The sequence below is a fragment of the Asterias amurensis genome, chromosome 4 (assembly GCF_032118995.1).
Source record: "Asterias amurensis chromosome 4, ASM3211899v1".
Lineage (NCBI taxonomy): Eukaryota > Metazoa > Echinodermata > Asteroidea > Forcipulatida > Asteriidae > Asterias > Asterias amurensis.
The window spans coordinates 3,392,634-3,407,129 of record NC_092651.1 but is presented as its reverse complement, the minus strand read 5'-3'; the positions used below and the strand labels follow the sequence as shown (position 1 = coordinate 3,407,129).

Genomic DNA, 14,496 nt, shown 5'->3' with positions numbered 1-14,496 from the left:
GTCCATGGATTCTTTTGAAATAATTCAGGATTTGTTTTGATGAAAGTTCCTCTCCAACCAATGTTTGTAATCTGCTTTGCAAAGTTTGATCTGTCTTTCTATGTACTTCTGAAACTATTTCACATGTTGTACTTGACCTGATGCAAATTACCATTGTTTCTTTTGTAACAACTTGGGGGTTGTTTTGATGAAAGTTCCTCTCCAGCCAATGTTTGTAGTCTGCTTTGCAGAGTTTGATCTGTCTTTCGATGCACCTCTGAAACTAAGTTCACATGTTGTAGTTGACCTGATGCAAATGGCCATTGTTTTCTTATCAAATAGATTTGTTTTTATGAAAGTTCGTCTCCAGCCAATGTTTATAGTCTGCTTTGCAAAGTTTAATCTGTCTTTCGATGGACCTATTGAAACAATTTCACATGTTGTAGTTGACCTGATGCAAATGGCCATCGTTTATTTTGAAATAACTTGAGATTTGTTTTCATGAAAGTTCCTCTCCAGCCAATGTTTGTAGTCTGCTTTGCAGAGTTTGATCTGTCTTTCGATGGACCTCTGAAACGATTTCACATGTTGTAGTTGACCTGATGCAAATGGCCATCGTTTTCTTATTAAATAGATTTGCTTTCATGAAAGTTCCTCTCCAGCCAATGTTTGTAGTCTGCTTTGCAAAGTTTGATCTGTCTTTCGATGGACTTCTGAAACTATTTTACATTTGAAGTTGACCTGATGCAAATTGCCATCGTTTCTTTTGAAAAAACTCAGGATTTGTTTTTATGAAAGTTCCTCCCCAGCCAATGTTTGTAGTCTGCTTTGCAAAGTTGGATCTGTCTTTAGACGTACTTGTGAAACTATTTCACAAGTTGTACGTCATCTGATGCAAATGGCCATCGTTTATTTTGAAATAACTTGAGATTTGTTTTCATGAAAGTTCCTCTCCAGCCAATGTTTGTAGTCTGCTTTGCAGAGTTTGATCTGTCTTTCGATGGACCTCTCAAACTATTCAACATGTTGTAGTTGACCTGATGCATATGGCCATCATTTATTTTGAAATAACTTGAGATTTGTTTTCATGAAAGTTCCTCTCCAGCCAATGTTTGTCGTCTGCTTTGCAAAGTCTTATCTGTCTTTCGATGCACCTCTGAAACGATTTCACATGTTGTAGTTGACCTGATGCAAATGGCCATCGTTTTCTTATTAAATAGATTTGCTTTCATGAAAGTTCCTCTCCAGCCAATGTTTGTAGTCTGCTTTGCAAAGTTTGATCTGTCTTTCGATGGACTTCTGAAACTATTTTACATTTGAAGTTGACCTGATGCAAATTGCCATCGTTTCTTTTGAAAAAACTCAGGATTTGTTTTTATGAAAGTTCCTCCCCAGCCAATGTTTGTAGTCTGCTTTGCAAAGTTGGATCTGTCTTTAGACGTACTTGTGAAACTATTTCACAAGTTGTACGTCATCTGATGCAAAAGGCTATCGTTTCTATTGAAATAACTTTGGATTTAGTTTGATGAAAGTTCCTCTCCAGCCAATGTTTGTCGTCTGCTTTACAAGGTTTGATCTGTCTTTCGATGGACTTCTGAAACTATTCCACATGTTGTAGTTGACCTGATGCAAATGGCCTTCGTTTCTTTCGAAATAACTTGGGATTTTTTTTCATGAAAGTTCCTCTCCATCCAATGTTTGTAGTCTGCTTTGCAAAGTTTGATCTGTATTTCGATTGACCCCTGAAACTATTTTACATATGTAGTTGACCTGATGCAAATGGCCATCGTTTTCTTATTAAATAGATTTGTTTTGATGAAAGTTCCTCTCCAGCCAATGTTTGTAGTCTGCTTTGCAAAGTTTGATCTGTCTTTCGATGTACCTCAAACTATTCCACATGTTGTAGTTAACCTGATGCAAATGGCCATCGTTTTTAAATAGATTTGTTTTTATGAAAGTTCCTCTCCAACCAATGTTTGTAGTCTGCTTTGCAAAGTTTGATCTGTCTTTCGATGCACCTCTGAAACTAAGTTCACATGTTGTAGTTGACCTGATGCAAATGGCCAACGTTTTCTTATTAAATAGATTTGTTTTTATGAAAGTTAGTCTCCAGCCAACGTTTGTAGTCTGCTTTGCAAAGTTTTATCTGTCTTTCGATTGAACCCTGAAACTATTTCACATGTTGTAGTTGACCTGATGCAAATGGCCATCGTTTCTTCTGAAATAACTTGTGATTTGTTGTCATGAAAGTTCCCCTCCAGCCAATGTTTATAGTCTGCTATGCAAAGTTTTATCTGTCTTTCGATGCACCTCTAAAACTATTCAACATGTTGTAGTTGACCTGATGCAAATGACCATCGTTTCTTTCGAAATAACTTGGGATTTTTTTTAATGAAAGTTCCTTCGCAGCCAATGTTTGTCGTCTGCTTTGCAAAACTATTTCACATGTTGTAGTTGAACTGATGCAAATGACCATCGTTTCTTGTAAAATAACTTGGGTTTTGTTTTTATGAAAGTTCCTCTCCAGGCAATGTTTGCAGTCTGCTATGCAAAGTTTGATCTGTCTTTCGATGGACCTCTAAAACTATTCAACATGTTGTAGTTGACCTGATGCAAATGGCCATCGTTTCTTTCGAAATAACTTGGGATTTGTTTTTATGAAAGTTCCTTCGCAGCCAATGTTTGTCGTCTACTTTGCAAAGTTTGATCTGTCTTTCGATTGACCTCCAAAACTATTTCACATGTTGTAGTTGACCTGATGCAAATGACCATTGTTTCTTTTGAAATAACTTGGGATTTGTTTTTATGAAAGTTCCTTCGCAGCCAATGTTTGTCGTCAGCTTTGCAAAGTTTGATCTGTCTTTTGATGGACCTCTAAAACTATTCAACATGTTGTAGTTGACCTGATGCAAATGACCATCGTTTCTTTCGAAATAACTTGGGATTTGTTTATATGAAAGTTCCTCTCCAGCCAATGTTTGTAGTCTGCTTTGCAAAGTTTGATCTGTCTTTCGATGGACTTCTAAAACTATTTCACATGTTGACCTGATGCAAATGACCATCGTTTCTTCTGAAATAACTTGTGATTTGTTGTCATGAAAGTTCCCCTCCAGCCTATGTTTATAGTCTGCTATGCAAAGTTTTATCTGTCTTTCGATGCACCTCTAAAACTATTCAACATGTTGTAGTTGACCTGATGAAAATGACCATCGTTTCTTTCGAAATAACTTGGGATTTTTTTTAATGAAAGTTCCTTCGCAGCCAATGTTTGTCGTCTGCTTTGCAAAACTATTTCACATGTTGTAGTTGACCTGATGCAAATGACCATCGTTTCTTTCGAAATAACTTGGGATTTGTTTTTATGAAAAGTCCTTCGCAGCCAATATTTGTCGTCTGCTTTGCAAAGTTTGATCTGTCTTTCGATGGACCTCTGAAACTATTCAACATGTTGTATTTCACATGTTGTAGTTGACCTGATGCAAATGACCATCGTTTCTTTCGAAATAACTTGGGATTTGTTTTTATGAAAAGTCCTTCGCAGCCAATATTTGTCGTCTGCTTTGCAAAGTTTGATCTGTCTTTCGATGGACCTCTGAAACTATTCAACATGTTGTACATGTAGTTGACCTGATGCAAATGACCCTCGTTTCTTTCGAAATAACTTGGGATTTGTTTATATGAAAGTTCCTCTCCAGGCAATGTTTGCAGTCTGCTATGCAAAGTTTGATCTGTCTTTTGATGGATCTCTAAAACTATTTCACATGTTGACCTGATGCAAATGACCATCGTTTCTTTCGAAATAACTTGGGATTTGTTTTCATGAAAAGTCCTTTGCAGTCAATGTTTGTAGTCTGCTTTGCAAAGTTTGATGTGTCTTTCGATGGACCTCTGAAACTATTCAACATGTTGTAGTTGACCTGATGCAAATGACCATCGTTTCTTTCGAAATAACTTGGGATTTGTTTATATGAAAGGTACTTTGTAGCCAATGTTTGTAGTCTGCTTTGCACAGTTTGTTCTGTCTTTCTATGGACCTCTGAAACTATTTCACATGTTGTAGTTGAACTGATGCAAATGACCATCGTTTCTTTCGAAATAACTTGGCTTTTGTTTTTATGAAAGTTCCTCTCCAGCCAATGTTTGTAGTCTGCTTTGCAGAGTTTGATCTGTCTTTCGATGCACCTTTGAAACTAAGTTCACATGTTGTAGTTGACCTGATGCAAATGGCCATTGTTTTCTTATCAAATAGATTTGTTTTTATGAAAGTTCCTCTCCAGCCAATGTTTATAGTCTGCTTTGCAAAGTTTGATCTGTCTTTCGATTGACCTCTTGAAACAATTTCACATGTTGTATTTCACATGTTGTAGTTGACCTGATGCAAATGGGCATCGTTTATTTTGAAATAACTTGAGATTTGTTTTCATGAAAGTTCCTCTCCAGCCAATGTTTGTAGTCTGCTTTGCAGAGTTTGATCTGTCTTTCGATGGACCTCTCAAACTATTCAACATGTTGTAGTTGACCTGATGCATATGGCCATCATTTATTTTGAAATAACTTGAGATTTGTTTTCATGAAAGTTCCTCTCCAGCCAATGTTTGTCGTCTGCTTTGCAAAGTCTTATCTGTCTTTCGATGCACCTCTGAAACTATTTCACTAGTTGTAGTTGACCTGATGCAAATAGCCATCATTTTCTTATTAAATAGATTTGCTTTCATGAAAGTTCCTCTCCAGCCAATGTTTGTAGTCTGCTTTGCAAAGTTTGATCTGTCTTTCGATGGACTTCTGAAACTATTTTACATTTGAAGTTGACCTGATGCAAATTGCCATCGTTTCTTTTGAAAAAACTCAGGATTTGTTTTTATGAAAGTTCCTCCCCAGCCAATGTTTGTAGTCTGCTTTGCAAAGTTGGATCTGTCTTTAGACGTACTTGTGAAACTATTTCACAAGTTGTACGTCATCTGATGCAAATGGCTATCATTTCTATTGAAATAACTTTGGATTTAGTTTGATGAAAGTTCCTCTCAAGCCAATGTTGGTCGTCTGCTTTACAAGGTTTGATCTGTCTTTCGATGGACTTCTGAAACTATTCCACATGTTGTAGTTGACCTGATGCAAATGGCCATCGTTTCTTTCGAAATAACTTGGGATTTGTTTTTATGAAAGTTCCTTCGCAGCCAATGTTTGTCGTCTACTTTGCAAAGTTTGATCTGTCTTTCGATTGACCTCCAAAACTATTTCACATGTTGTAGTTGACCTGATGCAAATGACCATTGTTTCTTTTGAAATAACTTGGGATTTGTTTTTATGAAAGTTCCTTCGCAGCCAATGTTTGTCGTCAGCTTTGCAAAGTTTGATCTGTCTTTCGATGGACCTCTAAAACTATTCAACATGTTGTAGTTGACCTGATGCAAATGACCATCGTTTCTTTCGAAATAACTTGGGATTTGTTTATATGAAAGTTCCTCTCCAGCCAATGTTTGTAGTCTGCTTTGCAAAGTTTGATCTGTCTTTCGATGGACTTCTAAAACTATTTCACATGTTGACCTGATGCAAATGACCATCGTTTCTTCTGAAATAACTTGTGATTTGTTGTCATGAAAGTTCCCCTCTAGCCAATGTTTATAGTCTGCTATGCAAAGTTTTATCTGTCTTTGGATGCACCTCTAAAACTATTCAACATGTTGTAGTTGACCTGATGCAAATGACCATCGTTTCTTTCGAAATAACTTGGGATTTTTTTTAATGAAAGTTCCTTCGCAGCCAATGTTTGTCGTCTGCTTTGCAAAACTATTTCACATGTTGTAGTTGACCTGATGCAAATGACCATGGTTTCTTTCGAAATAACTTGGGATTTGTTTTTATGAAAAGTCCTTCGCAGCCAATATTTGTCGTCTGCTTTGCAAAGTTTGATCTGTCTTTCGATGGACCTCTGAAACTATTCAACATGTTGTATTTCACATGTTGTAGTTGACCTGATGCAAATGACCATCGTTTCTTTCGAAATAACTTGGGATTTGTTTTTATGAAAAGTCCTTCGCAGCCAATATTTGTCATCTGCTTTGCAAAGTTTGATCTGTCTTTCGATGGACCTCTGAAACTATTCAACATGTTGTACATGTAGTTGACCTGATGCAAATGACCCTCGTTTCTTTCGAAATAACTTGGGATTTGTTTATATGAAAGTTCCTCTCCAGGCAATGTTTGCAGTCTGCTATGCAAAGTTTGATCTGTCTTTTGATGGATCTCTAAAACTATTTCACATGTTGACCTGATGCAAATGACCATCGTTTCTTTCAAAATAACTTGGGATTTGTTTTTATGAAAGTTCCTCTCCAGCCAATTATTGTAGTCTGCTATGCAAAGTTTGATCTGTCTTTTGATGGATCTCTAAAACTATTTCACATGTTGACCTGATGCAAATGACCATCGTTTCTTTCGAAATAACTTGGGATTTGTTTTCATGAAAGTCCTTTGCAGTCAATGTTTGTAGTCTGCTTTGCAAAGTTTGATGTGTCTTTCGATGGACCTCTGAAACTATTCAACATGTTGTAGTTGACCTGATGCAAATGACCATCGTTTCTTTCGAAATAACTTGGGATTTGTTTATATGAAAGTTCCTCTACAGCCAATGTTTATAGTCTGCTTTGCAAAGTTTGATCTGTCTTTCGATGGACCTCTGAAACTATTCAACATGTTGTAGTTGACCTGATGCAAATGACCATCGTTTCTTTCGAAATAACTTGGGATTTGTTTATATGAAAGTTCCTCTCCAGGCAATGTTTGCAGTCTGCTATGCAAAGTTTGATCTGTCTTTTGATGGATCTCTAAAACTATTTCACATGTTGACCTGATGCAAATGACCATCGTTTCTTTCAAAATAACTTGGGATTTGTTTTTATGAAAGTTCCTCTCCAGCCAATTATTGTAGTCTGCTATGCAAAGTTTGATCTGTCTTTTGATGGATCTCTAAAACTATTTCACATGTTGACCTGATGCAAATGACCATCGTTTCTTTCGAAATAACTTGGGATTTGTTTTCATGAAAGTCCTTTGCAGTCAATGTTTGTAGTCTGCTTTGCAAAGTTTGATGTGTCTTTCGATGGACCTCTGAAACTATTCAACATGTTGTAGTTGACCTGATGCAAATGACCATCGTTTCTTTCGAAATAACTTGGGATTTGTTTATATGAAAGTTCCTCTACAGCCAATGTTTATAGTCTGCTTTGCAAAGTTTGATCTGTCTTTCGATGGACCTCTGAAACTATTCAACATGTTGTAGTTGACCTGATGCAAATGACCATCGTTTCTTTCGAAATAACTTGGGATTTGTTTATATGAAAGTTCCTTCGCAGCCAATGTTTGTCAGTTGCTTTGCAAAACTATTTCACATGTTGTAGTTGACCTGATGCAAGTCTGCTTTGCAAAGTTTGATCTGTCTTTCGATGGACCTCTGAAACGATTTCACATGTTGTAGTTGACCTGATGCAAATGACCATCGTTTCTTTTGAAATAACTTGGGATTTGTTTTTATGAAAGTTCCTCTACAGCCAATGTTTGTCGTCTGCTATGCAAAGTTTGATCTGTCTTTCGATGGACCTCTAAAACTATTCAACATGTTGTAGTTGACCTGATGCAAATGACCATCGTTTCTTTTTAATTAACTTGTGACTTGTTTTTATGAAAGTTCCTTCGCAGCCAATGTTTGTCGTCTGCTTTGCAAAGTTTGATCTGTCTTTCGATTGACCTCCAAAACTATTTCACATGTTGTAGTTGACCTGATGCAAATGACCATTGTTTCTTTTGAAATAACGTGGCATTTGTGTTTATTAGAGTTCCTCCCCAGCCAATGTTTGTCGTCTGCTTTGCAAAGTTTGATCTGTCTTTCGATGGACCTCTAAAACTATTAAACATGTTGTAGTTGACCTGAACAATTTTTATAGTCTGCTATGCAAAGATTGATCTGTCTTTCGATGGACTTCTAAAACTATTCAACATGTGGTAGTTGACCTGATGCAAATGACCATCGTTTCTTTCAAAATAACTTTGGATTTGTTTTTATGAAAGTTCCTTCGTAGCCAATGTTTGTGGTCTGCTTTGCAAAGTTTGATCTGTCTTTTGATGGACTTCTGAAACTTTTTCACATGTTGTTGTTGACCTGATGCAAATGACCATCGTTTCTTATGAAATAACATGAGATTTGTTTTCATGAAAGTTCCCCTCCAGCCAATGTTTGTAGTTTGCTTTGCAAAGTTTGATTTGTCTTTTGATGGACCTCTGAAACTTTTTCACATGTTGTAGTTGACCTGATGAAAATTGCCATCGTTTCTTTCGAAATAACTTGGGATTTGTTTTTATGAAAGTTCCTCTCCAGCCAATTTTTATAGTCTGCTATGCAAAGTTTTATCGGTCTTTCGATGGACCTCTAAAACTATTCAACATGTTGTAGTTGACCTGATGCAAATGACCATCGTTTCTTCTGAAACAACTTGAGATTCGTTTACATGAAAGTTCCCCTCCAGCCAATGTTTGTAGTATGCTTTGCAAAGATTGATCTGTCTTTCGATGGACTTCTAAAATTATTCAACATGTGGTAGTTGACCTGATGCAAATGACCATCGTTTCTTTCAAAATAACTTTGGATTTGTTTTTATGAAAGTTCCTTCGTAGCCAATGTTTGTGGTCTGCTTTGCAAAGTTTGATCTGTCTTTTGATGGACTTCTGAAACTTTTTCACGTGTTGTTGTTGACCTGATGCAAATGACCATCGTTTCTTATGAAATAACTTGAGATTTGTTTTCATGAAAGTTCCCCTCCGGCCAATGTTTGTAGTATACTTTGCAAAGTTTGATCTGTCTTTCGATGGACCTCTGAAATGATTTCACATGTTGTAGTTGACCTGATGCAAATGACCATCGTTTCTTATGAAATAACTTGGGATTTGTTTTTATGAAAGTTCCTCTCCAGCCAATGTTTGCAGTCTGCTTTGCAAAGTTTGATCTGTCTTTCGATGGACCTCTAAAACTATTCAACATGATGTAGTTGACCTGGTGCAAATGACCATCGTTTCTTTCGAAATAACTTGGGATTTGTTTATATGAAAGTTCCTCTCCAGGCAATGTTTGCAGTCTGCTATGCAAAGTTTGATCTGTCTTTCGATGGACCTCTGAAACGATTTCACATGTTGTAGTTGACCTGATGCAAATGACCATCGTTTCTTTTGAAATAACTTGGGATTTGTTTTTATGAAAGTTCCTCTACAGCCAATGTTTGTCGTCTGCTATGCAAAGTTTGATCTGTCTTTCGATGGACCTCTAAAACTATTTAACATGTTGTAGTTGACCTGATGCAAATGACCATCGTTTCTTTTTAATTAACTTGTGACTTGTTTTTATGAAAGTTCCTTCGCAGCCAATGTTTGTCGTCTGCTTTGCAAAGTTTGATCTGTCTTTCGATTGACCTCCAAAACTATTTCACATGTTGTAGTTGACCTGATGCAAATGACCATTGTTTCTTTTGAAATAACGTGGCATTTGTGTTTATTAAAGTTCCTCCCCAGCCAATGTTTGTCGTCTGCTTTGCAAAGTTTGATCTGTCTTTCAATGGACCTCTAAAACTATTCAACATGTTGTAGTTGACCTGATGCAAATGACCATCGTTTCTTTCGAAGTAACTTGGGATTTGTTTTTATGAAAGTTCCTCTCCAGGCAATGTTTGTAGTCTGCTATGCAAAGTTTGATCTGTCTTTCGATGGACCTCTAAAACTTTTTTACACGTTGTAGTTGATCTGACGAAATGGTCATCGTTTCTTTTGAAGTTACTGGGGATTCATTAAAAGAAAGTTCCTCTCCAGCCAATGTTTGTTGTTTGCTTTGCAAAGTTTGTTTTGTCTTTCGATGGACCTCTAAAACTATTTCATATGTTGTAGTGGACCTGATGCAAATGACCATCGTTTTCTTTTTAATTAACTTGTGACTTGTTTTTATGAAAGTTCCTCTCCAGCCAATGTTTGTAGTCTGCTTTGCAAAGTTTGATTTGTCTTTCGATGGACCTCTTGAAACTATTTCACATGTTGTAGTTGACCTGATGCAAATGAGCCAAATTGTCCATCATGCTCTTATTGAAACATTTAATTTGTTTTCACCTTTAACAAACTGCATTTTTTATTTGTACTGCATTTTTTATTTGTACCCTGTTCAGTATACAGTCAACGGCAAAGGATCATGGCACCATCTTGCAAGTATCTTACCACACCTTTACTTCTGAGCTGGCTGTCACATAGGATTTGACCAACACAGGATTTGACCAACACACTAACAAGATAACAGCCTGGGTAAGTTGAAATTCCTTCTATTCCCCTTTCAAAATAAAGACACTTCCAGGCAATGTTTGAAGTCTGCTTTGCAAAGTTTGATCTGTCTTTCGATGGACCTCTGAAACTATTTCACATGTTGTCCTTGATCTGATGTAAATGACCGTCATTTATTTTGAAAGAACTTGGGGTTTGTTTTGATGAAAGTTCGTTTCCAGGCAATGTTTGAAGTCTGCTTTGCAAAGTTTGCTCTGTGTTTCGATGAACCTCTGAAACTAGTTCACATGTTGTAGTTGACCTGATGCCAATGACAAATATTTCTTTTGAAACAACTCTGGATTTGTTTTTCTGAAAGTTCCTCTCCAGCCAATATTTGTAGTCTGCTTTGCAAAGTTTGATCCCTCTTTCGATTGGACTTCTGAAACTGGTTTACATATTGAAGTTGACCTGATGCAAATAACCATCGTTTCTTTTGAAATATCTTGGGTTGTTTTTGGGGGGGGTGAAAGTTACTCTCCAGCCAATGTTTATAGTCAGCTTTGCAAAGTTTGATCTGTCTTTCGATGGACCTCTGAAACTATTTCACATGTTGTAGTTGACCTGATGCAAATTTCCATTGTTTTTTTTGAAACACTTTTTGGGTTGTTTTTATGAAAGTTCCTCTCCAGCCAATGTTTGTAGTCTGCTTTGCCGAGTTTGATCTGTCTTTCGATGCACCTGTGAAACTAAGTTCACATAAGGTAGTTGATCTGATGCAAATGGCCATCGTTTTCTTATTAAATAGATTTGTTTTTATGGAAGTTCCTCTCTCGCCATTGTGTTTTATTCCGCTATTCAAAGTTTGATTTGTCTTTCGATGGACCTCTGAAACTATTTCACATGTTGTAGTTGACCTGATGCAAATGGCCATCGTTTCTTTTGAAATAATTCAGGATTTTTTTATTTTTATAGTTCCCTTCCAGGCAATGTTTGAAGTCTGCTTTGCAAAGTTTGATCTGTCTTTTGAACTGCTCACAAAAAGTAAGGAAACTTTTTTCAATCCAGTTTATTTATTATTATTTAATACTCTCTTTGTATATGGTACATATCAATGCAAAGCTGAACTGTTCCTCTTTAAAATGATACCACGTTTGCAACGATTACATGTTGCTGGACTTGACCACGTTAATGAGAATGACACGAAGTCAAAAATCAAATGTGCCAAATTTAGCAATTTTGTGTTACTGTGTAAACAATCAATTTGACACTGTATTTCAAACAAGCAAGACAAGTTATACTGATCTTAATCCACTTTATTGGAACAAGAAGTTTGGTATAGAGCAAGACAATTCTTAATACACTTTATTGATACAATAAGTTTAGTAGAGTGGATGATCCGAAGGCGTTGGTGACAGCCTGGCACCTTCTTCTCATGCTGCACACAAGTCTTGTGATGCGCTGCTGAGGGATGGTGTTCCATTCTTCATTAGGGAACCTGGTTAGGTCAGCCACAGTTGACGTGTTGGTGGTTCTGGCGCGGACAGCAAGACCAAGCTGGTCCCACAGATGTTCCATGGGATTCAGGTCTGGACTGTTTGCGGGCCAATCCATCGGGTGGACCCCAACATTGTTCAGGTTATAGCCAGACACCAGTCGGGCTCGATGGGGGCGAGCGTTGTCCTTTTGAAAGATGGCATTTGGTCCAAGACTCTGCAAGTATGGGACTCCAATCAGCTGTAGACAATGTCTTCCAAATACCCATCAATCAAGGTTTTTTTCAAGAGGTTAGGGTTAATTCTGTCTGGTGGAGCTCACCGCTGCAAATCTTTGTGTAAACCACTGCATTTATGGTTCTGAAAAGCTTGATCAGTTTCATCACCTGTTGACCATTTTAGCACAAATAACGGTAATTTTGGCACATTTGATTTGTGACTTTGCCTCATAGTTACTCGTGTAGCCAATGCAAAGTTTGATCTGTCTTTCGATGGCCCTCTGAAACTATTTCACATCTTGTAATTGACCTGATGCAAATGACCATCATTTCTGTAGAAATAATTCATTATGGATTTCATGAAAGTTCCTCTCCAGCCAATATTTGTAGTCTGCTATAACTATGTTAAAACATGTTGCAGTGGATTTGTCTGTTGGCATCATACTTGTAAACCGTCCAGCTTTCTCCTTAACTTTGTTTTCAGTTGAGGGGCATTGTTTTAAAGGTTCAAACTATTCATTCATTCATTCATTCATTCATGCTGTTTGTGATTTGATTTTGGTGGGGAATAGGGCAAGCAAGTTGTGTAGTGTTGGGAAGGGGAGGCTGGGGATATCAAACTTATGGTGCCTTTATTGACTTTACTACAATTTTATTTAAAAAACAAACGTCTTTGTCATACTCTGTCCAATTTGTGTTCATTTTGTCACCCTTTTTAACAAACATATTTGTTTGTGCCCTGTTTAGCATGAAATTAACTGCAATGGTTTATGACATCTACTTGCAAGCATACTATACCTTGCAACGTTACTACTGAGCTGGCTGTCACACAGGATTTGACCATCACAGGATTGGACCAACGCAGGATTTCATCAACACAGGATTGGACCAATGCAGGATTTGACCATCACAGGATTGGACCAACGCAGGATTTCATCAACACAGGATTGGACCAATGCAGGATTTGACCATCACAGGATTGGACCAACGCAGGATTTCATCAACACAGGATTGGACCAACGCAGGATTAGACCAACACAGGATTAGACCAACACAGGATTTGACCAACACAGGATTGGACCAACACAGGATTGGACCAACACAGGAGTGGACCAACACAGGAGTGGACCAACACAGGATTGGACCAACACAGGATTTGATCATCACATGATTTGATCAACACAGGATTGGACCAACACAGGATTTGATCAACACAGGATTTGATCAACACAGGATTTGACCAACACAGGATTGGACCAACACAGGATTTGACCATCACAGGATTTGACCATCACAGGATTTGACCAACACAGGATTGGACCAACACAGGATTTGACCAACTCAGGATTTGACCAACTCAGGATTTGACCAGCACAGTATTTGACCAACACACTAAGAAGATAACAGTTTGGGGTAAGTTTAAATCCATTCTATCCTCCTTACAAAATAATACATAACATAAAGTTTTTATTCAGGGCTGGAATTACAAGGAGGCCATGGCCTCTGTTGCCCCTGGTCTTGGCCTTGTGCCCCTTCAAAAGTTCCCAACAAATCCATAAAATAACAACTCTGTGAAAATTTTGACTCAATTGGTCATCACAGTTGTAAGAGAATAGTGGTTTATTCATTGTATGTTTGATTTCATCTTTGATTGTTTTTGTTATCACATGTATGCTTTGTTCGAAAACACAGACAGCAGTGTGCTTGGAAACAGCCTAATAAATGTGTTTGTTATTGTTGTCGAGTTTCCGTCACTCCAGAATCAGGAGAGTCTGTATGACGAAACAGATTTTTGTTACTGATTTGCAGTTTTTTGTTTTTGAAAACACAGGAGAAAGACTGTGTGCTGCACAGATTTTCTTATTGATGTAGAGTTTGTGTTTCTGTAAACGCGATAGAAAAGTCTATATGATGGCAACGCTTTTTCTTAAAGATGTTGAATTTGCATCTCTTTAAACTCTGGAGAAAGTCTGTGGGACGTCACAGATTTTTCTTTACGATGTTGATTTTGTGTCTCTCTCAAAGTCTGGTGTATGACGGCACAGATTTTGTCCATTCATGTTAAGTTTTCATCTTTGTAAACGCAGGAGAAAGTCTGTGACAGCGCAGATGTTTTCTTATTGATGTAGAGTTTGGGTCACCACCGTGTTAGCTAGTGAGCCATGCAAGTTGTGCTAGTGCAGCTAGTTGGGCTAAAATCACGGGCAATATTTTGATGCACGACTTTGTGAAGCCGTGTTGTCTAATATATAGTTTCAGTGACAAATGTCTGAACTTTATATTTTTGTTTTGTTTGTGGAAAAGTTTGAAACCTCAGACAGTAAAACTTAGGTTTGGTTTAACCAGTTTTCCTTCTTCTTTTTGTATCAAAATTTGATTGAGCCCCCACAGCGATGACGCAACCATTAAAAAATCACTTAAAGGTATGTGCCGCATGTTATTGTTATAGAGTTTGCGTCTCTCAGAAGTTAGGAGAAAGTGTTTGATGGCCCAAATTTTTCTTATTGCTGTAAAGTTTG

At 37.4% G+C, this 14,496-nt stretch overlaps 1 long non-coding RNA gene across 2 annotated transcripts in view; it reads left to right on the top strand.

Annotated features, from left to right (window-relative positions):
• LOC139936017 (uncharacterized) overlaps window positions 1-14,496 on the top strand; it is a 47,161-nt gene that overhangs the window by 9,740 nt on the left and 22,925 nt on the right. For both annotated transcript variants that reach the window (XR_011785878.1, XR_011785879.1), the window contains exons 4-6: window positions 10,176-10,308; window positions 11,239-11,307; window positions 12,725-13,390. This is a non-coding gene — a long non-coding RNA (uncharacterized lncRNA). The remainder of the gene's footprint in view (window positions 1-10,175; window positions 10,309-11,238; window positions 11,308-12,724; window positions 13,391-14,496) is intronic.